The sequence below is a fragment of the Phasianus colchicus genome, chromosome 7 (genome assembly GCF_987193195.1).
Source record: "Phasianus colchicus chromosome 7, bPhaCol1.hap1.1, whole genome shotgun sequence".
Classification (NCBI taxonomy): domain Eukaryota; kingdom Metazoa; phylum Chordata; class Aves; order Galliformes; family Phasianidae; genus Phasianus; species Phasianus colchicus.
The window spans coordinates 2,906,097-2,927,606 of NC_143442.1; the positions used below are offsets into that span (position 1 = coordinate 2,906,097).

Genomic DNA, 21,510 nt, shown 5'->3' on the forward strand with positions numbered 1-21,510 from the left:
GTTGCACAGGGTCCTGTGCAAACCTTGATGAGAAGCAGAAGATGACTACCCACCCCACAGCCTGGGAGATCCAGCCAGCCTATGTAAGCAGCAGGTGAGCTGTGGTTAAAGAGAAGGTATAGAGAAGGAAAGACTCCTGGAGACAGTCATTTTCACTGATTGCGAGTTATTTTGCTTTTCTACAGGTTTTTTTATACATGTGCTTGCTGGTATTTTGTTAGTGAATACTCTTCCCAAGATTCTTATTATCTGTTTGACTTAATAAAAATGTATCTTCTTCCCTAATCTGGGGAAAATAGAATTTACTGGTTATACATATTCATGATCCTTGAGGTCTCTTCCAACCCTGGCCATTCTGTGATTCTATACGTCCTTGAATACAAATACTTTTATTCTTCAATTACCCAGAAGTCACTCCCTACTTGTACCCCAAAGTTCTCCATTAGACCAAGTGTTTTCATATCTCAGTTATAAACAATGTGTATGATGGAATAGTAAATAAGAGGAGTAATTAGCTACCGTATTTCATGACAGGAACAAAATAAGTTTCATATCATGTTCACAGAACAGAGGAAACGTACCTTGAAACTAAGTGAAACAGAGCTGGCAAATTTTTGTTCTTATAGACAAAACCTAACCGAATTAACCTGAAGTAAATGAACTATGAAAAAGTAAAAAAGAAAGAATAGCTTCTTGGTTTTGGGTTGCCTGTGGTCTCTGAGTTTATGTGCAAAGTTTGAATACAGAGGGAGTCTCAAATCTTCATATACAAACTTTATAATGGAAATGCTGTCAAATTCTTAAGTACAGCGAGGCAAATGGCGCAGCTATAACATGTTAAAACAATACGAAAATGCTCTGAACATAGGGTGAAGGCTAGCTGTCTTGACACTGAATGTAGAAAGGTAAATGATTGGAACTTTAATTACTTTGATCCGTCATGCCTTGTAGCTGTATGTCAGCTAAGCCAAGAAAATTGACACAGAACAAAGGCCATGACTGTTTCAACATCTTAAGTCATTTCTTATGGTTGATTAATAAGTCTATTGAATGAAACATGTGATGAGAATTGAGAAAAACATCAAGTGTGTGATTTTTACAAACACACACTTCCCATGTACGTGACTTTTCTTCAGCGGATCTATTGGTTCCAACCATGGAGCAGTAAAAGGAGGCATACTGCTCTTACCGTGAGTGCTGTGCCTGAGAATGAAGGTCTATAGGCAGTGTATGCATGCACTTTAATAGGATGTTGTCCATGTCTAGGTTACATCTATGTTTGTGTAAATCCTCACTTAACTCCTGGAATAGTTCTGTTTCATTGGCCTCTTATTATTTATGGGCTAGCCTAAATTCCTGCTAGATTGGATGTCCACGGCCACCCAACAGTTTCTCTGATAAAATGGCAAAGTCCCGAAGATACCATAAAGCCTGTAGTATACAATAAAATACACTTCATGGGGATCTTGATGTGTAGTTTACTGTCATTTCCTTCCCTAATCCAGTCTGCTTTCTGAGGCCCTAACAGCATTTTGATCACCTAGTACAGAAGTCCAATGGAACAGCTCATGTTTATGATTCGTATTCATGTGGTCTCTTTCATTACTGAAGGATGCTACTGATTTGTCAGAATGAGGCAACAACTATGAACTTCTCACCCAGAATAATAACTTGGACCTAAAGATTTTGTTTTAATTTCCTCTTTGCACAAATTATTTCCTTCAGTGCTGATTTCAGAGGCGCTTTGATGGATATGTTAGTAAGCTTGGCATCAATAAAAATGGCTTCCAAAAATAAGATCCAGTTGCTGCAGGTATGGTGCAAGAATTTGGCCTGTGTAGCATAGCCTAAAACCAACTGCATAACTGATGTTTCAGATAGGTCATGTGATTATGTAAGGAAAAATAAAAGTATTTCCTTGAAAAACATGCAAATCATATTTTACAGCAATTGCCCCAGGAATTATATGAAAAGGGAGGAAATGTGCATGCTGCAACTGTGTGGCCATGACATTGATTTCCATGGGAGCCATTAGACACCATGGTGTCCCATGCCATGCCAGGATGGGTACTGAGTCTCACTCTCTCCACCCACGTGAACCTTCCAATGCCTTTGCAGAAAGTAACTGCCCAGTTCTCATTTTGAAGTATATGTTGAATTACAGAATCAGCATTCAAGTTTCGATATATATTTTTTTTTAATGTCTGCAACATTTCTTGTATTTGGAGCTAATTTTTAAAGCCAGTCCTTCAAGATGCAGTTGAAATAGCCTGCACTGGATTTCTCACAACTCATTTGATGCTATTTTCCAGTCAGCACATCTAGTTCAAGACCCCTCTCTTCCATCATTTGAAGCTCTGGAACATTAAACACTGTCTTGTGTTGTAGTTTGAATACAAGATTACTTAAATAGCAGTGAATATCTCAACAACATATCTGCTCTACAAAGGGAGCACACATTTGGATGCTGCCTGAAATGCTAATATTTTACAGGGAATTATATGGAGCTGTTCATTAACTACTTATTCTTGCCTTTGTGCGATATTGTACAAAATATGTTTCTAAGCTCTAGTTCAGCAACTAAACCAGTGATTTTATTTGAAGAGCAGCACTAAAGAGCCAGCTTTTAAAACATTTAGCTCTGATTTTGCATTTTAAAAGTATGCTAATATTATAAAGGATCAAATTGCTCGAATACTTCTATGAAATCAGATATTTTTTGTTAAAGTTTACATAGGAAAGTAAAATTGGGTTTAAATAGAATGCAGTCAATTAATTCTTTTGAATTTATTTATAGATTTGAGTAAATTCCCTGTCCCATGAAAGTTAATAGGAGTCCGTTTGCTTTGATTGAAAAGGTCCAGATATCATCTCCTGAGTTTGGCACATCTTTGGTGTGTGTCTTAGTGCAAAATTTGTCTGATGTGACTACATGATTGCTTTATATATATATATTTTTTTTACAATGGAATGCATTTTAAGTACAGTATTATGAAAGGGTATGTGTGCACATGTCTTTCATATCAGTTTGATATTTGTATGTGTTGTTACTGTTAGAGCAGCCTATTATTACCCAGGCAAATAGGCAGTAAGTATGGTATAAGGTAGAGTAAGGGAGTAAAATACCCACGTGAGTTCTTTACATAGGCTTCCTTCCCAGTCAGTAATAGTAGAGCAAGCTGATAAAAGGTAGATATTTTGCATTTAAATAGCCCATAGTAAATACATGTATAATAGGGGTAGTTTTGTTACGCACAAGTATGCTTGCAATCTACCTGTATTGAAAGAGATCTTTGTGACCTACTCTGATTTTCATTTTCTCTAACTGTAGAAAGTTGATGCAGTTTATACATTGCTAATATCAGTGCTTTTATTTCTAATACTTTACTAATATCATAGAATCCTTAGAGTTGGAAGGGACCTCTGAGGACCATCTAGTCCAACTCCCCTGCAATGCACAGGGACACCACAGCTAGGTCAAGTTGCCCAGAGCTTGATCCAGCCTTGAAAGTCTCCAAGGACAGGGCATCAGCCACATGCCTAGACAACCTATTCCACTGCCTCACCACCCTTATCATAAAAGATTTTTTGCTTATATCTAACCTAAATCCACCCTCTTTGAGCTTGAAACCACTTCCCCTTGTTCTATCACCTCAGATGCTCTTATCGTACATTGCTAACAACTGATAATGGCTGCCCATTCTCATCCTGAAAAAAATAAGAATAGGAAAGAAGGAGCCAAACTGTATCATGTAGATTCCTGTATGATGAAGCAAAAAGCACTGGGAACAGCACACTGCACTAAAGCTCAGGAAAATGTCAACTATATTCCCAGTTGTTATGCTGGCCTGCTGTCTGCCCTTGAGCAAGTTACATCATGAGTCCATATCTTGGTGTGATCACACAGTGCAATGCTTAGCATCCTTGAAGAAGTGTTTTAAGATTGACAAATGAAAACCTACTATTTAATGCACTATCCAATGTAATTATTATTGAGTTACCAGTTACTGTTATTGAGTTATTAACTTGGCAAAAAATGTGTCTAGAACAAAAAGGGCAGCAAGATAAAAGCAAATGCTGATAACTTGTCTGTTCTTCCCTCTGTGTAGACACTGGACGGTAAAGGAAACGAATCCTTCATATATTGTGTGAGCCCAGCAGGGAAACAGAAATGCTTTCCAAGAAGAGAAAAGAAAGAAGAATGTAAGTAAGAAAGGAACTAATCCTTCATATTTATCTAAGAACTCCTGAACCCCATTTTGATAGGTGTATTCTTTCTTGGGCAAATGACTTAATTGGAATTTATGTTATATGATCTATACAAATATTGTTTCAGATCTCTTGACTTTTCCAAATGAAAATTGAGTTTTCCGACACCTTTCTCCACAAAATAATAAGCCTATTTTTAGTGCCATGAATGCCTAATAAAGAATGTTTTGTCCACCTGTAGGAAAGTTTGTTATTCAAAACAATATTGTATATGGCACCAGTTTGTCCCTGTTACAATATAAACCTTGCTAAAAAGTATTAAGTGACATTGAAGACAAGAAAACTGGAAACTGTAAAGAGTAGAAGGCATTTGAAAACATCATCTGTTATAAATACTTACAGCTGTTAAATATACCTGGATGTTGGAATTGGAATGCAGCTGTGATATTCTTGTTATTACTTTCATTTTTGATGGCACAATAATAAGAAATGAGGTGTCTTTAGTTTAAAGCAGCTGTAATTTTTTCTTTTGAAAATGATATGAAGATTTCTTGAAGGGCAGAAGTAGTTTAATAAACCACACTGTAATACATGCTGTATATATGTGTATATATATATATATATATATGTATTTAAAGCCTTCTTTGTGGCTCCAGCTAAGACTCAACCTTATAGGAGTAAATGCAGTGATTCACATATGTTGAGTGTTTTTATTAAGAAATTGTTTTGATTATAGCTGAAACTGATTCCTCAAGCCAAGTGTCTGTACAAAGAGAAAGCATTAACTGTAGGGATAGAATTGATTAGTGAACATTCCTGTCTGGTAGCATAAGTAAAGATATGTAGGGAGGTGGAAAAGAAAGACATGAATCAGCGATCACAGAAGACAGGGCAATAGAGACCTGAGAGGTCACCTAATGCATCCCTGCCTCAAGGTAAGATCAACAATACCTATGTCAGTCTTGACAGATGTTTGTTTAATTCTTCTTAAATGCCTGCAGTAATAGAGATTTCCTCAGCATATTATTTCAGTTGGTAACTATCCTCACAATTCAGAAGTTTTCCCCAACTCCTGAGCTAAATTTTCTTTCTACAGCATAGTTTTCTCTTATTCTCCTAGTGAATATGGAGAAGAACACACTTCATTGATGTCAAGGAAAACTTTCACCTTGTGTGAAGATTGCTACCATGTTTTTCCTGGTGAAAGAAATCCGTTCCTTGTAAGCCTCTCTTATTTCTTGAACATTCAGAGTATAATCAGAGGCTTTAAAAAGCAAAAATTCCTCCTCTTTCTACAGACACAGTTCCGTTTTCTGCCCTGTTTTACTCAAAATCAAGCATCTAGAGTTTGTGAAAGGATATGCACACCTTTACCTGTAGAATTAGCTGTGAATGAGTATTGGTTACAGTAAAGCACATCTTAAGTCACTTTTGGACCCTAATTTTGAGAACTGAACAATAACATTGAAGGATCACATCCCATTTTTTTTTCCCCTCGGTGCTATCCCATCAAAGCAGCACATTGATCTCACAGATGCTCTTTTACTCTTTCTTCTGAATCATTTTGTGTTTGCAGTTGCTTTTGTGTTGCTTGTAGAAAATCAGCACATCTGAGGGGGCTGCATCTGGTAAGGAGGGCATGGATGCAGCAGGTGAGACCTGTGCTAGCCAAGGTATCAGAATCTGCTGCTCAACAAGAGAAGTGTTTGGGGGCAAAGAACCAGCCAAGGTACTGCTGTTCTCTGTTTTCCTTTTTTTCCTCCAGTGGCACCTTGGAATGGGATTATTATATCATGGGGAACTTTCATTACTTTATTGTTGCTGTCTTTTCAACAGCTGCAAGTATGTGCTGCCTCAGATTGGGCTTCACTGATTGAAAACTGGTTGGCCAACAAGATGAGTGCTATCAGTGGGAGACAAGAACTGATTTACAGCTCATTTACTAATTACCTATGAGGATTAGCAAAAGATTCTTATCAGTGATTTTATTTTTCATTATCTATTTTGTACTCAGCTGTAGAACACTGCAGCCAAAGATGACAGAGTAGAACACTGCACTTGACTTAACTAATTCAGCTGCAGGAAACTTAGGTTCAGCATGAGCAAGCAGTAGATTATAAGTTACACTGATATTGGTCTATGTTCATTAGTCTAAGCTGAAAGCCAGAGTTTATTGGCACAACTATTTTTCTAGCATCTAAACAAATAATTCTGTGTATCTGAAAGGCCTTTCAGTAATACACAGCAGATCACTGAAGAAATGGATTACCCAGCTAATGCTGGAAAGATGTTTTCTTTTTAATATCTGTGAAATTCTACACAAGAAATCCATGCTGAGTGATTTACAGTAAAAGCAGGAAAAAATATGTTGTTTTCCTTTAGCTATCCTTCTTTGAAATCATAGAAATGTAGAATGGTTTGGGTTGGAAGGGACCTTATCTAGTTCCAACCCCCATTATAGTCAAGGACTCCTCCCTCTAGACCAGGTTGCTCACAGCTCCATCCAGCCTGGCCTCAAGTGCTTCCAGGGAGGGGGCATCCACAACCTCAAGGAGCAACCTGTTCCAGTGTCTCACCACCCTCAACAGTAAATAATTTCTTCCTAATATCCAGTCTAAATCTACCCTCTTCCAATTTTTCAACTCTATTTCCCATTGTCCTGCTTACCTGTCACAGCTTGATTTTTATCAAAATTCCTGGAGCTTCAGAAGCCTTCAATAGACTTGCCACCAGGGAAACAAACATACATGCATAACATAACTTGGCATCATGATGCAGAAAGCCCAGCTGTCACGTTTCCTATGTTCTGCTCATATCTCATGAATTGTTTCCTAAATTCACCTTATCTGTGTATTTTAGCTTAATCAGCACAATGTTACTGAACAACATGCCTGAGATTGAAAGAAACAAGGTTTTCCTCAGACAAGATGTGGCTGGTAGGTCACCTGCACATCCCAAACAAGTGTGGTCACTGCCCAGGTTTTCCATTTTAAATCATTCATATTGCTGACTTGGGCAGAGAAACTGCCACTAACATGCATGATGGTGTGTGTAAAGAAGGGCTGCTCTGGCCAGGACCCATACCATTTGGTCAGAATTGGAAGGTTCTGAGATGCAGTTAGTTGGGCAATGATAGATACTCAGTCCAGCTCTGTCTGCATTCCCTTTGTGGTAATTAAATCTTACGAGCCAAAGTCAAAGCTTATCATGATGGAATCAGGATCTCATGACTAAGACAGTGCATCTTGAAAATGTCAAAAAGCATATGAAGAAAATCCTGTCATCTTGGTCTATAGTTTTCAGTTGCTCTTAGTTTAAGCCTGTCCCAATCTATGCATTCATTAAACCCCCATATATGTGAATGGAGCATGGGGTGAGTGTGGGTGGTAACTTTTTGTGAGGTGCTTATGGGACATTCAGAATTGCAGAAAACAGTCTTTTCAGGATGACACAGCCAACATTCCTAACTCCTTAGATTTCAAAAGGGCTCTGCTAATTTGGGATATCAGGAGCTTGAGCAAGCGTCCTTTTTCCATTTGAGATTTTTGCAGGACAGATTTTCATCTTCTTGTTCAGCAGATGTTGCTCTCCCCATCCCTGAAAGCATCCTAACTATCCTTCTCACACATATATATAATATATATATGTAGTGGTCTGTCCGCTATGTGTTAATGATGATCTAGCAACAGCAGGCGGGTTCCAAATGGAATTAAGAGTGTGTGTGAAAAAAAGCCTGGAAGAGAGACCTAGAAATTTCTCCTTATTGGTGAATATTAGGCAAGGATGAAGTAGTTAAAAAATTAACCTCTTTTTCTATCTGTCCATCAAAATATCTATCGGAAGGCAGAATAGAGATACATAAAAGAGCAGTTTGGGAACTTTGGAAGGGTATATATTTTGTTTGCTTTTCTCTCTTCCTATAGAAAGATGAAAGAGGTTTCGTTTAAAGCAGTGGCATTATTATGAAATTGCTATAGGGTTTAAAATACACTTTTCCCCCTACAGTCATTATTTCTTGTAGGTTTCTATGTTGATATGAGGAGTCAAACCATGTCCCTTTCTAGGCCTCACTGTATATTTCCCCTTCAGTCCTACATTAAAGATTGAAATATTCAGCTGTACATATTGTCCTGTAAAGAATATTAACTTTTAATAACTGTGAAACTACAAGCTGCCAAAGGTGGAATGGTCCTGCTGGGGTGGCATGTTGATAACAACGTGAAGACAATAAAGGTAATAAATTTCACTTACAAAAAAGAAAACGTTGTGTAAAGTGAGTCATTCCTGCAAACACTGCAAATAGATCATAGTGAGCTTCACTGTAAGACAAATGAAAGTACTTTTAACTAATTTCACCAAAACTACTGTAATACATTGATAATTATCTTTAGATGAGAAGGCTACTTTCTGAAGGCCAGGTTGGATGGAGCCCTGGGCAGCCTTGTCTAGTACTAATTGTGGAGGTTGGTGGCCCTGCCTGTGACAGGGGAGTTGGAGCTTCATGATCCTTGAGGTCCCTTCCAACCCGGGCCATTCTGTGATTCTGTGAAGGAGAAAATTCTGTCTAATCATGTGACGGTCCCAGATATTCTGCAGGCTGCTTTAGTATATTTACTGCCAAGCATTTTCACAATTCAAATCTCTTACCTACATCATGCCATCTCCATAATTATGGATGGATTCTAAACAATCCATAAGTAACTCTGTGAATGGTTAAGGACAAAACCAACTCTGATGGTTCAGTTCAGTTGCAGAAATTCTACCGCAAGGAAACTTTGGGACATCCAAATTTCAGCAGCCTTGTTTAGCTTGAAAGATAGCAAAGGCTGTGTTTTGGGTGAGGGCTGTGTGGGACAAGCAGGAAAAGGACAAGATGCAGTGATTCTCACCATTTCAGCTCCTGAGAAATTCACTAACCACTAGATGACCCCTGTACACACTGAGATACACAAGGGTGAGAGAGATGGAAATCTCAGCTGCCCCATCCTCAGACATTCTCATGGGACACTGTATAATCAATGAAAATTATATAAAGGAATATTATATAATCAAATAATATTAAGATGCTATAATAATGAAATAAGCAAGAGAGTTAGGCACAGCAAGACAAAGAGAATAAATAGGATGCTCACCCATGTTGTGGGCTTGCTCAGGAAACTCCAGCAGAGTGGATCTTCCAAAGAGAGAGAGAGAGATCCTTCCCCTCTGGTAGTCAGCTCTTAAATGGGTCTAGGAGAGGTGGAGCCAGGCTCCACCCCTTCCTGCAGCACAGGTGAATTGCCTTCACCTGTGCTCCCAGGGCTGACTCATTGCTCGCCTCAGGTGATCAATCAGAGGTTCAGGCCATGACTCAGCAGTTCCCATACAGACACAATAGATTGTCTTCATGGAAACAGGAGCAATATTCAGGCCATTGCATTGAAACCATTTTTTTTTTTTTTTTTTCTTCAGTATCCGATCTTAATTATGGACTAAATAAGGTCCTTCTAACCTGTTTTCTAAAAGAATTATTTTTGCTGTTTATTTAAAATTTTATTTCCATTTCTATTTCTGTTGCTGACCTATAACAGCCCTGTACACAAAGGAACATTGAATTGATTTTCAGCTAATTACTTGGCTTTCATTTGTAGTGTTTGTTTTTATTTAAAAACTTGCTAAAATTTACCTTCAATATCAACGGCAACGGAAAATTTTTCTGTTTCTTTGGAATTAATCTCTTCCTATTCTTAATAGAAACGTCGATACTTCAGTGGTTTTTTCCCCTAGAAAACTAGAAAGCAGAGGGAGACTCTATGTAACTCACCTACGCTTTCAAATGTCATCTTATTTTAGGACATATCTTCTCTTGGATCATACTGTATACTAATATATAATATGCTCTTTAAGGAAAGAAGACTCCAAATAATTTTCTTAGAAGAGTGCTAATACTTTTCATTTTAAACAAAAGTAGGGGTTTTATTTATATTACTTACTTATGAAGGGTAATTATCTAGTGATATATATTGCATAGATAGCTGGCTCAATACATTGCATTTCTGCTGTTACAGGTTGGCCTGTCATTGGTGAATTCGTATGTCATGGGCAACATGAATTCCTCTGAACCTAGAAAGCTTTCATTTGAAGGTATGATTCCCATTACCCCGTTTCTTTCTTTCTTTTTTTTTTCTTCCCCACAATTTCTCTGAAATAATCAGTCAAAAACCTTTGTAGTTTTATTTCTTCTGGTGAAAAGTATTCTTTCATTAGTATAGTTTATATTTCTGATTCATATGTTTTCAGTATTTTTTAAAATACATATATCTTTCATGTCAGTTCTTAAAAAGCAGATCAGAAACTTTATTTATTTTATTTATTTAGTGAGGTGGGTATGTCTGTTGCTGTTTTCATTTTCCCATTACTACTGTACTTATTACTACTTAATTTTAGTCAAGCGCATAGCATAGAACAGAGAGGAAAAGAAATATTTTTGTCTGAAGACATTGGAGTAAATCACAGCTCTTGAGACAAAATGTCATGAATATCTATGTAGAAAAGACAAGACTTAGATTTTACGAGAAAGAGATAGAGAGAAAAGTGCAAGGACTCAATTTATCTACATCTGAATGATAAAAGACTGACTGAACCCTTCTGGTATTGAAATCTATGCTTTTAGAGAGAGTATTTTTAATTTTTTAAGATAGTATTTTGGTCCCTAAACCATTTATAATTCATAAGGTCAGAAGAGACCATAGCCATGATATAGTTTGACCTCTGCAGTACAGACTATAGGGCTCCCTAAATTAATTCCCACTCAAAAAGAGTATATCTTTTAGAAACATAACTTATTTTCATTTGAACTTGTACTGATGAAGTACCCACAACTCCAGTAAGCTGTTAAAAGATTTTGCTACTTCAGCTCAAAAAACACATAGATTTTGGCCTAATCCACACAAGGATGTCTTGAAATTCTGTGGCTCTTGCCTCACCTTTCTTGGCTACTTAAGCATTTATTATGAATATCCTAGTGCTCATGTAAATATCTATGGACTGGTTGAGTCACGCCTTCATTTTCTTTGTTAAACTCAGTCTGCATCACTTCTTCTGACTCTTCCCACGTTTTCCTACTGGGATGATTTTTTGTATTCCTTTGCTAATATACGTTACAAAAATATATTTTCAATCCTTTGTGATTTTTATTAATTGAAGATAAGACAGCAAATGATAACTGTGCAGGTGGTATGCATAGACAGGGTATCCAAGATACTGGCATTTTTAAGAACACAGCATCCACTGCTTCATAATGCAGTTTGCTAATGGCTTACTTTCTAGTGTTTATGAAACAATTTCTAGTTGAGAAGTTCAGTCTGATTACTGGTATTGCATACACTTCAGGAACTAGAAAATAATAGTTTCTTCTTAGTCACTCGTCTCAGTCCTTCAACACAAGCTACTGCTATTGGCTTTAGATGTGGGGCAGAGGTGTTTTTCCTTTTTCTCATACTATGGAGATGGGAATTAAAGTTTTGTAACTAAGATGATTGGAATACATTTATTTGTGGATCACACACATTCAAATTTTCCTTGTCTCTTGGAGAAATGGCTAAATTATAAAGGAAATTGTTCAACTTTTTTGTGTCAGCACTGGAATAGGATGTCCTGTTTGTTTTTTTTTCTGATAGGCAATGAGGGTTTTTAGGCCTCCATCTTGTTTATAGTCCTTTGCAAAGAGGAGGGCATTGAGTATATTCATGAACTGAAAGGAAATCTGAAATATAAGGTAACTGAACAGCTGACTCGCTGGGACTCTATCACCACCCCAGATACCTCGCTAAGCTGGATAATTTGTCCATCACAAGACAAGTCCGACTTAGGAGGGGATTAGTGTAGCTAATGCTATAGACACTACTAGCTGAAACATCTTCTGTGTAATCACTGTATTGTTGTTTTTTTTTTTCCTTCTCTTTATCAACACATCCAAAAGGTTCAACTCTCTCTGTGTTGTCCTCACAGAGCTTTCTGATGGGCTGTGCAGGTTCTACAGCAACTGGAAATAACTTAGAAAAGACATACACACAACGAATGACAGCACCTGCCACAGTTCTCACATTTCTGTGAAAAAAAAATGTGGGAAATAATAGTGCTTTCCTACCTGTTTCTTGAATGGTTTCATTGGGAAATGGATATTTATGTGACATCATATCTGAAAGACATTTGACTATTTGATTCATAAGTGTAGCCCACACATGGGTCAGTCCTGCAGCTGGAAAACTGTGTCTGAGGAGTTCTACACTTTATATCAGTGTTTTTTTCCTTTTTACATGCAGGATACCTCTGACACACTGTTCTCTTTAGTGAGTTTCCAGCAATATGTCCATCACTGTAGTAGCACGACAGCTCTTATTCCACTGCACTAGACAAAAAACTTGTAAGAAAAGAGATGTATATGTCTGTGTGCGTGCTGCTGATGTTCAGCACTTGTGCTTCTCAAAAACACCTTGAGTTAATATTATGCTATACATAACCACTCATTCTTATTCTGTATGAGTGAGTCTTTGTTCCCTGAATTTGCCGTGGGCATTCTGGTGTTTCAACTTTATCTCTGACGTATCACTAAGATCATGTTCTTTTGCTGGCAGATTTAAAAAAAAAAAAACCAACTCACAATCCAAAAGCAGAAAACGTATGTAACTCCCTCATTCATATTAACGTAATCATCTGAATTACATTTTTAATAGACGTCAAGAATTTTGCCATTTCCAGTTTTATAACGTTTTAGTAGGTTGCTTGTTCATTTTAACTATGCTTTGTAAACTAATACTCTTTGTTTTTGACAAAAAATAGCAAATATATTGTTCTGACAGTGCTTTCTGGATGCTACCTAGTGCTCATAGTTTTCTCCTTTAGATTTCCCTTGCATTCTTTTGGATTTCTTTGAAGTGAGCGGAAGGTTTTAATGTTGACCCAAACTGAATTGGTTACAGGAGATAAGAAAAAACATTTTAATAGCGCATAGACAAAGATGATAAAGACAATTTCAAGCATATAGGAAAAGCAGAGAAGGAAAAAGAAATCAAGCAATTTCTGCTCGGGTCTGGTAGATGACTGATTTCACACGCTTTTCAGCATAGGAATGTGAATGTTCATGAAAACTTGATCAAGAGCCATATCCAAAAGAGCATTTGCATATCTGAAATAGAGATTTTAAAGGCCTATATCCAAGATCGTCATCCAGAACTTCATTTGTTCAGACGTGCTTGAGCCTGAAAGCATCACTGAACTTTAGCAAGTCCTTTGTGGGGAAAAAGAGAAGTCAACTGTGAGAAGCTGACCCAGTCACAGTCAGCCATGGGGAATGGTGTTATGCCCCTCCTTCTGCTGCCAACAAGGCTGAAGTCACAACAGTCCCAGGAGTACATCCACAGCTGCCACTCGTGAGACAGCATGGCTCATAATTACCTGCGTGGTAGAAAATCATTGCGTGGTGTGTTACTGTCATGAAATGGTAAGGAAGCCTGGAAACGTATTGTAAAATCAGGAGGAGAAAAGGGTCCCAATAGTTCTATTAAAAAACTTGAAGAGGTTGTATTCAGCACTTACTGGTGATGTTGAGTAAGTAGAGCAGACTCCAGAAGCTAAGGGGTTTGTGTAAGACAATTCAAAGTGCTCTGGTGTCTAAGGAAGCAGCGGAGTGGATAGGATATATTCAATAAAACATTTGCTATAGAATGTACTCATCTAAAGTGCCAGTGGTTTCAGACTAGATTTGAATAAGCTGCTGTTATGAAGACAAGTGTTTAAAGTAACACATAAACTGTCCTGTGTCTGTTTATGTAGTCTAAATGTTCATTTCCAATCTGACCCAGTTTAATTTTTTCATTAGAGGTTTGAACAATCCTGGGTTGAATAGTGTAGCCCACAGACAGGGGACTGTGAAGAGACAATTTAACCAAGAAATCTACAGCAGTCTTACTGCTTTGTTTCACATGGATTTAAAACTCTTCTGCTTGCCCTATGGTGAGCACAAAGCAGATTCTGTCCAGGGGTGGTCATTTATTCTCTGAAGCAGCAAATCTCCAACAATTACTTGGGTTGTTTTGCTCTGTCTTGATATAACCAAGAGAGGAAGACATGCATTTAAAAAGGGGCCACACTTCTTTTTCCTTCTGTATAATTTCTTTCTCATTTGTCAGGGTAAGTATGGTTTGGGTTTAAAAGAATATTTATGTGTAGGCAAGACGGCCACTGATTTCTAATAATCTTCTTTCTCAAAATGGAGAACTAAAATGAGGAAAAGGGATATATTACAATATAAAAAAATTCTATCGGAGCTTTGTATCTTCAGTACGGCAATACATGCTCAACTTCTATGAGGCCATGTCTGCCATCTTGCCTCTCCTGACAGCATTACATGCTTGTCTTTTAGCATAAATTCTGAAAACTTGTGAAATCTGGTACTTGTGCATCTTTGCCTCCGCTGCTAAGTCTTTATTGTCTCATCTCTCAGAATACACATCATCCAATTTCAGAAGCAGGCTTTGCATCCGTTGTTTGGAAGAAGGATGGACAGTTTTGATTGCGTTTTGCGTTATGAACAACCAACTTACTATAGAAATAGCTGGACTTATTGCAGTAAAAATCTCCTTTATGCTGAGGGCACTATTTGCATGAAAAGAAGCCTTCTGTACGTAATGTGAAAGTTTCTGCGACTGAGAACTGCACAGTAGTAGTAGTAGTTAGGGCTTTATTACTTAGTTCTAATTTGTATTGATGGCCTAAAAAAAGTAGCATGCTTTGCAGTTCTATGAAAGAAAAGATTATAAATGGAGATTAATTATAATTTTGCTAGCTCAGTACTTGTAAAACTAAAGCAATTTATATTCTTTCTCTTAATGATCTCCATTCCTGATTGCAGTAATGTAATCTAATTGTGATTATGATAGTATCTGAATTATGTGGGCCTCTATGTGATTGGAACTACTCTTTGCATTAAAAAGTAATTTTGGAGTAATGATGAAAAGTTACTGTGGAAAATTGGCAAGTAATATATTTTACTCTGTATCTTAAGTTTCTGCTTTCATTTTTGATTATATCTTATAGCAAGGATAAGTATGATACTATATCAAGGATTTATTACATCAAAGACTTATCAATGATAACTATGAGTATCAAGGATGAGCATGATATTATTGGAATAGCACAGATATGGTTGAGGCAAGAAATTGAGGTTTTTGAGATACTGGTCTGGGGTTTGTGGAGAAAAAGGGGAGACAGAGGAGGAGCCATATCTGTATTCCTGGGAGATGAGAGGAATGCTGCAAGTGTTTGGACTGGCATGGCAGTGTCAATTCTGATGAAAGTTAAGCACAATAAAGGTAGTCAGGTGGTTTTCTGAATGATTTTTTTAACTTTTAGATCTTTGCTTTCAGATGAGAGAGGCCTTCAAGAAAGCCAGAACTTTGATAATGATGGCTTTTAATTACTCTGTTATTGACTGCAATAAATATGGTGAAACTAAGGAAGGAATACTCACATCTCTAAAGCTAACATATGATTGCTTCTAGTTCCTCGATTCAATAAAGTGTGCTTTATTGAATTGTCTTTCAGAAACTATTTGAATTAATTCAAGGATTTGAGCCAAGGGTAATAAAGGGTGTTGAACTGAAGAGGTATGAAAGATCTAGTGATCTCAACATCATTTGATTTGAAATATTTTTTGAGCCTTATGGCAGGCTGACTTTGAGGGAATGCAAAGTGCGCTGAGGAATTTTTATCAGGATTTTATTATAATGTATGGTAAATCTACTGAGGAAAATTGGAATATATTTCAGAAACAGTTGGAGGACATTTGAAATTCATCCTGGTTTAAGTCTAAAGAAGGATAAAGGTAACAATGCCCAATGTGGCTAAGTAGGGTTGTGTAGTAGAGAGTAAGATAAGCAATAAGCACAAGGTGTTAAAAAAAAAAAAAAAAAAAGTACAAAATCTGGTAAGGTGAAGCAGTTGAAAGGCTATATAAGATAGGCAGAAGCAAACTAAAAGACTAATTAAAGAGCAAAAAAAGGGAATGCTGAATGCTAACCGCAGACAAAAATATTTGAGATGATAATAATATTCTGTAAATGTATTCCAGAGAGTTGAAAGGAGAAATAGATCCACAAATCACGATAGTCTGGACAAAGAGATAACGGATTTGTTTAGCAGGTTTTATTTTTGTGTACGAGTACGCAGAGGCAGATGGATGGATGGATGGGCAGATGGAGAGCTGTTGAACAAAGGAGGAACATTTTGCTTTACATTGCAACATGTGTATCTTCACCTGAGGAACTGACAAGAGTGACAAATATCGCAAAATTCATGTCATGATCTGTTAATGTGACCCAATTGGCAGCACTCGGTACAAAAGACAATCCAGTTTCAGAGAGTTAATCAAACTTCAAAGAAAAACAGAGCTATTGATAGCATTCATTTTGGGCAACACCCACAAACCTGGCAGGGTAACCTGTGCCTCTAAAGAAAGCGTGAACAGGAGGTGTGAAGAAAGCTAAGGATGTATCTCAAGTATTTGAGGTATCATTAGATCTAGTAACCGCTCGAGATTGGTGTGTTGGCCCCTGGCACTGGCAAGACTATATTTTAGCCAGGATTTTGCCACAAATTGTCCCTTGGTTACTCACTGAGTCTCCAGTGAGTCCTTTGCTCTGTCCTTGCACCGTACTTTCGACTTGAGTCACCCAACCAAAGCCAGTGTGCACTGTTGCACTGTCAGGTGGGTCTGAAAGGGCTCTGCTATGCCTGCGAGCTGTGTGCTGCTATATTTGCTTGGCCATTACCTTCTCAATTTGTTGGAATGCAGACAGTTAAAAAATAACAGTAAAAAAATTACAGAGAAAGATTCCTTACGACAAGCTGCAAATCTTCATCGTCTTTTTCAGCTTCAAGAGGGGGATCCTAGCATTTCCATCACGAGTTACAAAGAGTCACACGTTACTTTTGTTGCATATTTAAGATTTCTCCTAGCTGTTTGCCTCTGCTAATAATTTTCATAGCAAAATTTGGGCTAACCTTATGGCTTTGGCCTGGCTGGCAATAATAAAAACATAGAAGAATTGTTTTCTTCGGGCTGTCTATTTCCTTTCAGAAATGTTTTTTGAATATCCAGTATTATTGTGAATTCCCCAATGATGCAGTGATTTTTGCTCCCCCTGCTGTCTCTACAGCAGCAAATTAACCAATCCTTTTGCCCACCGTGAATGTGTATTGGTAATGTGTATGAACAGGGTATTTTTGCTAAAAACAGACTTCCAGGAGTGAAAAGAGAATGGAGCTATGCTGTATTTAAAAAGCCAGTCCAGGGAATATTCTATATTTTAGTCCCCAAAAAGTTCTGAGCAAAAAGTTGACAAAAATTGATCAGGTGGAACGATTAGTTGCTCTTCTTTGAAGATTACTCCAATAAATAAATAAATAAAATAAAATAAAAGGAGTCATGTTACTAACACTTTTTGGGTCTGAGAATGCATACCTTGGAATTGCTCAGTATTCCTGCAGTGAAATTACTGCTTTATTAAGAGCCCTTTCAGAGGTGTAGGTTCACTTTGCTTTCCAGCGAGTTAATCTGCTGACACTTTCCTTCAAAATTAATTGTATTTCGTTGGTCAGGTTCTGAAAAGACAAGGGCGACCTGTTTATGAGGGCGTGAAGTTTGTCACAGTGGTTGTGCAACTGTGGAGGAAACGCATCCTAGGTGTGGGGACAGCAGAGGTGTGGGCTTCGTTTAACATCTCTGCTTCTTAAACAATAAATGAAAAACAACAAATCTGGGCTAAAAAGCTTCCATAGGGAGCAGGCTGGCAGGAAGATGCCTCTCGTGGAGGGCCAGTCTCTGAGCTGTGCTGCCCTCCCCAGGTGTCAGAGCTGGGGGCCCTGTGCCCCCGCCAAAGAAGTTCCTCGGGTGCCTGTGAGCCATGGAGCGCTTTGTGATAGGCTGCAGAGCCTGCCGGCTGTCAGCCCGCTCCCTTAAGGGAACTTGACAGATCTTAAAAAAAAATCAATTTTAAGCTCACATGCCCCAGTGGGTGCCAAAGCCACTTCAGAGAGGCTGAAAGATGGCTGAGTCGACAGGATTTGACTTCCAGAGGTAGAAAGGTGACAAACTCCATCATGAGAAAGGGGCAGCTCAGGGCCTCCGAGGCCGAACCTGCTCCCAGGATCCGGGGCCTGGCATTGTATTGAACCTATTTATCTCTTTCATGGGCCCAAGGTACCACAGGGAAAGAAAAGTTGTTCAAAAAACGCTGGCAGAATTCAAGGGTGTAAATGATGAATTACTTTTCATCAGCTGAAAGGAAACATACTCCGGAACAATACTGAAAGGGAGCAGGAGCATCTGACCTCCTGCTTCAGAGCAGCCAATATCTTCATTCAAGAAGACAACCATGAAATTACACAGAAAATGGGATTGTCATGAACAGCCCCTTGAAATCTCAGTATACAGTCATTACTGCATGGGAAAAAGCCTTCATCCACACATCATAACTTGTAACAGACAAGGGGGGGGCTGGGGCTGGAAAACCCTGAAAACAGGCCTTGGAGTTACCAGTCAGAATGTAGAAAATATTTGTTGATTCAAACTTTTCCCCTCTAGTCTCCCAGATCACTGTAAATAGACATAACAATGTATGAGCTTCATAGCAATGCTGGCTTTCTGGCCTCAGACGGCTCATTGGAGCTGTTTTGTAAATCAAAAGAAAGGAAGAGCAAGGGAAAGCCAATCTATCGCTTTATTTATATTATCAGTCTTTGGTGAATGATTTATCATTTAAGTGCTTTGAGAAGAGAGTCCAGAAACCGTTGTCCAATTAGTGCTGCCCTCTTAAACCACGAACTATAAATATTCGTAATTATCAGAATCACAAGACAATGTTCATCAGGGGCTTCATATTCAGAGTAACAACTTATTTTCTAGGTTTGCCCAGAAAAGTTTATATTTATCCAAATTAGTCAAGCAAGAGGCTGCTGGTTTATTTGAGAGTGAAACAAATCACAGAGAATGAGAAGCCAGGAGTACAGGGATAAAATATAAAAAATAACATGTTTAACTGTTTATTTCTTCACTCTTGCACAAGATTTCTACACTGACTTTAATTAAGCTTGCCCTGGGCTAGTGGGCTTGGGGAGAATTTTTTTTTTTCTTTTTTCTTTTTTAATTCCTCATTAGACTGTTTTTTTCCTTGGCTCTCGTTGCTCTAATGACTAGTCCCATTAAATAGGTCAATGGGTTTCTTTTATTTCAAGTTTTATACAGTCTCATATTTGACAGAATCTTAAACACTGAACACCCAAGGTCTTTCTAGGCATATTTCTTCTTTCCTGTTGATGTAGATACATTTATTGCTCTTTTCCCTTTTCTCCACAGCAGCTGACCTTTCATTTCAACATACCTGCAGGAAGCCCTAGAAAGCCTGGGCCTGCCACATGCAAAACTACTTACTGGGTAAGTGCTTGGCTGAGCTTTGCAACCTGCTGGCAGCAGCAAGGAGGAAGATAAACATGGGAGGTGCTCTCTGCATCCTTGCACCACCTTCCTGCCTTTTCTTTGATGGGGCAACAATGTTGGCAGGACCAAGGGTAATGCAAGTGGCCACCCCGTATAGTTGGCTATGGAGACAGTCAATTTGAAGAGTCAAGGAGACTGATGCAAGCACAAGCAGCACATAAAAAGGCTGTTGTATCAGGGCAGGGCTTGTCTTGGAGGCTAGTGCAGAGCCTCCTGCCTAGGGGGCTGTACTGGTCCTTTGCAGGTCTCAGAGACTCAAATCAATGTGAAGAGAAACATGAAAGAAGTTGCCTTATGAGAGCTTCAAAAAGACTATTTACCTAGTAGAAAACAAATAATATAGAAAAAAATCTTCTCTTTCTAGTGGAGGGAAGAAAAGCTGTGTATTAATGAGATAAGTTTAATCAGTGTCAGTCTTGGGAATGAGAATGTGTTGCATGTGATTTTCCCTGATGGTCAGTCTGTGCTCCAACATTGCATGTAAGATGATCCTACCTCCATGTTTGTGTCTTCAAAGAAAAAAACCAACAAAAGCACAAACAAAAGGGCTATTTGTACTGTACAAATAGCTGCATGCATGTGGTTGGAAGCAGTCACTTCAAGGTGCTGTGGATATTTCGAGAACTGCTTTACCCTGTTTTTCTGAACAGAAATCTATGTGGAGCACCTTCTAAGACATCAGTGCCATAGGTTTTGCTGTGATAGAGCAGTGTCTCTTTGCTTGTGAATAATTCATACCTATAAGAGCGATGGAACTTATCTGAAGGCTTTCCAGCTTACATGAGTTGCTGCATCATGAGCAAGTTGATCCAGCAAACATTATGAGCTGAGAGTTAATTAACTCTGCTACCAACTCACCACCAGGTCCTTGATATGCATTTTTTCATATGGTCTTTTAGTAAGGTACACCATTCTTGAACCAAACCATACTACACAAAGTATTTAATGTCATTAATGCATCAGGTAGAAACATGGAAGGCAAGCATGAGATACCAGGGAAATGTTATGGTCTTTGTTGTATATGATTGCCGTGCAGGACACAAGGGGATTGAGAAATAGTTCAAGATATAAAATCAAACTCTGATCTTTCAGTACAATTTGAACAGTACAGTTTGAACTAAACATGTATGAGAGCCTCAACTCGTATGTCCTACATCTGTAATCAAATGGTTTAAATTGTGAATGAATTGGCTCATCTGCTGGCTCTGTAAGGAGCCCATGTAGACCCTCCTTCCCAGCCCTGTGCCTCAAGCAGTGTGCCTTAAGCATGAGTAGATGAATCTTACAATCTAGCTTCAATTTGTAGAGTAATTAGGACCTTGACTGTGACAACCTTTTAGCCTGTCAGCAGTCGTGGTTTAGCTCATAGTTAAAATGCCAGTGGCAGCAATATTGCAGCTATTCTAAATATATCCATATTTTAAGTAGATGAAGTGATATGTGGTTTTGATTGCCCTTTCCTCTTTTAGAACTGTGCAGTGATGAAACCAGCTTTCCTGCAGTGGGAAATTAGGGAACACCCCAAAATATAACCAAAGAGTGGCAGCAGTGTATGGTCAATACGAACCTGTCTATCCCACAGCAAAGGATAGGTTTTATTCAGATTTAAAAGATTAGGTGGGTACAATTAATCAAGCAATTTGACCACAGAACATTCTTTCATGCTTCAACAACATGACCTCAAACTATACAAACTCTGCAGCTGAAATCTAGCCTCATATACTGAGCTTTTAGATTTTGTAACCTGCGTGTGTTTCAGCACAATG

At 38.2% G+C, this 21,510-nt stretch overlaps 1 long non-coding RNA gene across 1 annotated transcript; it reads left to right on the plus strand.

The window, feature by feature from the left end:
- The first annotated feature begins 12 nt into the window (after positions 1–12).
- LOC149917174 (uncharacterized) lies at positions 13–19,671 on the plus strand. Its single transcript, XR_016467972.1, has 4 exons — positions 13–94; positions 4,110–4,203; positions 10,257–10,332; positions 19,604–19,671. It is a non-coding gene; the product is annotated as an uncharacterized LOC149917174 (long non-coding RNA).
- The last annotated feature ends 1,839 nt before the right edge of the window (positions 19,672–21,510 follow it).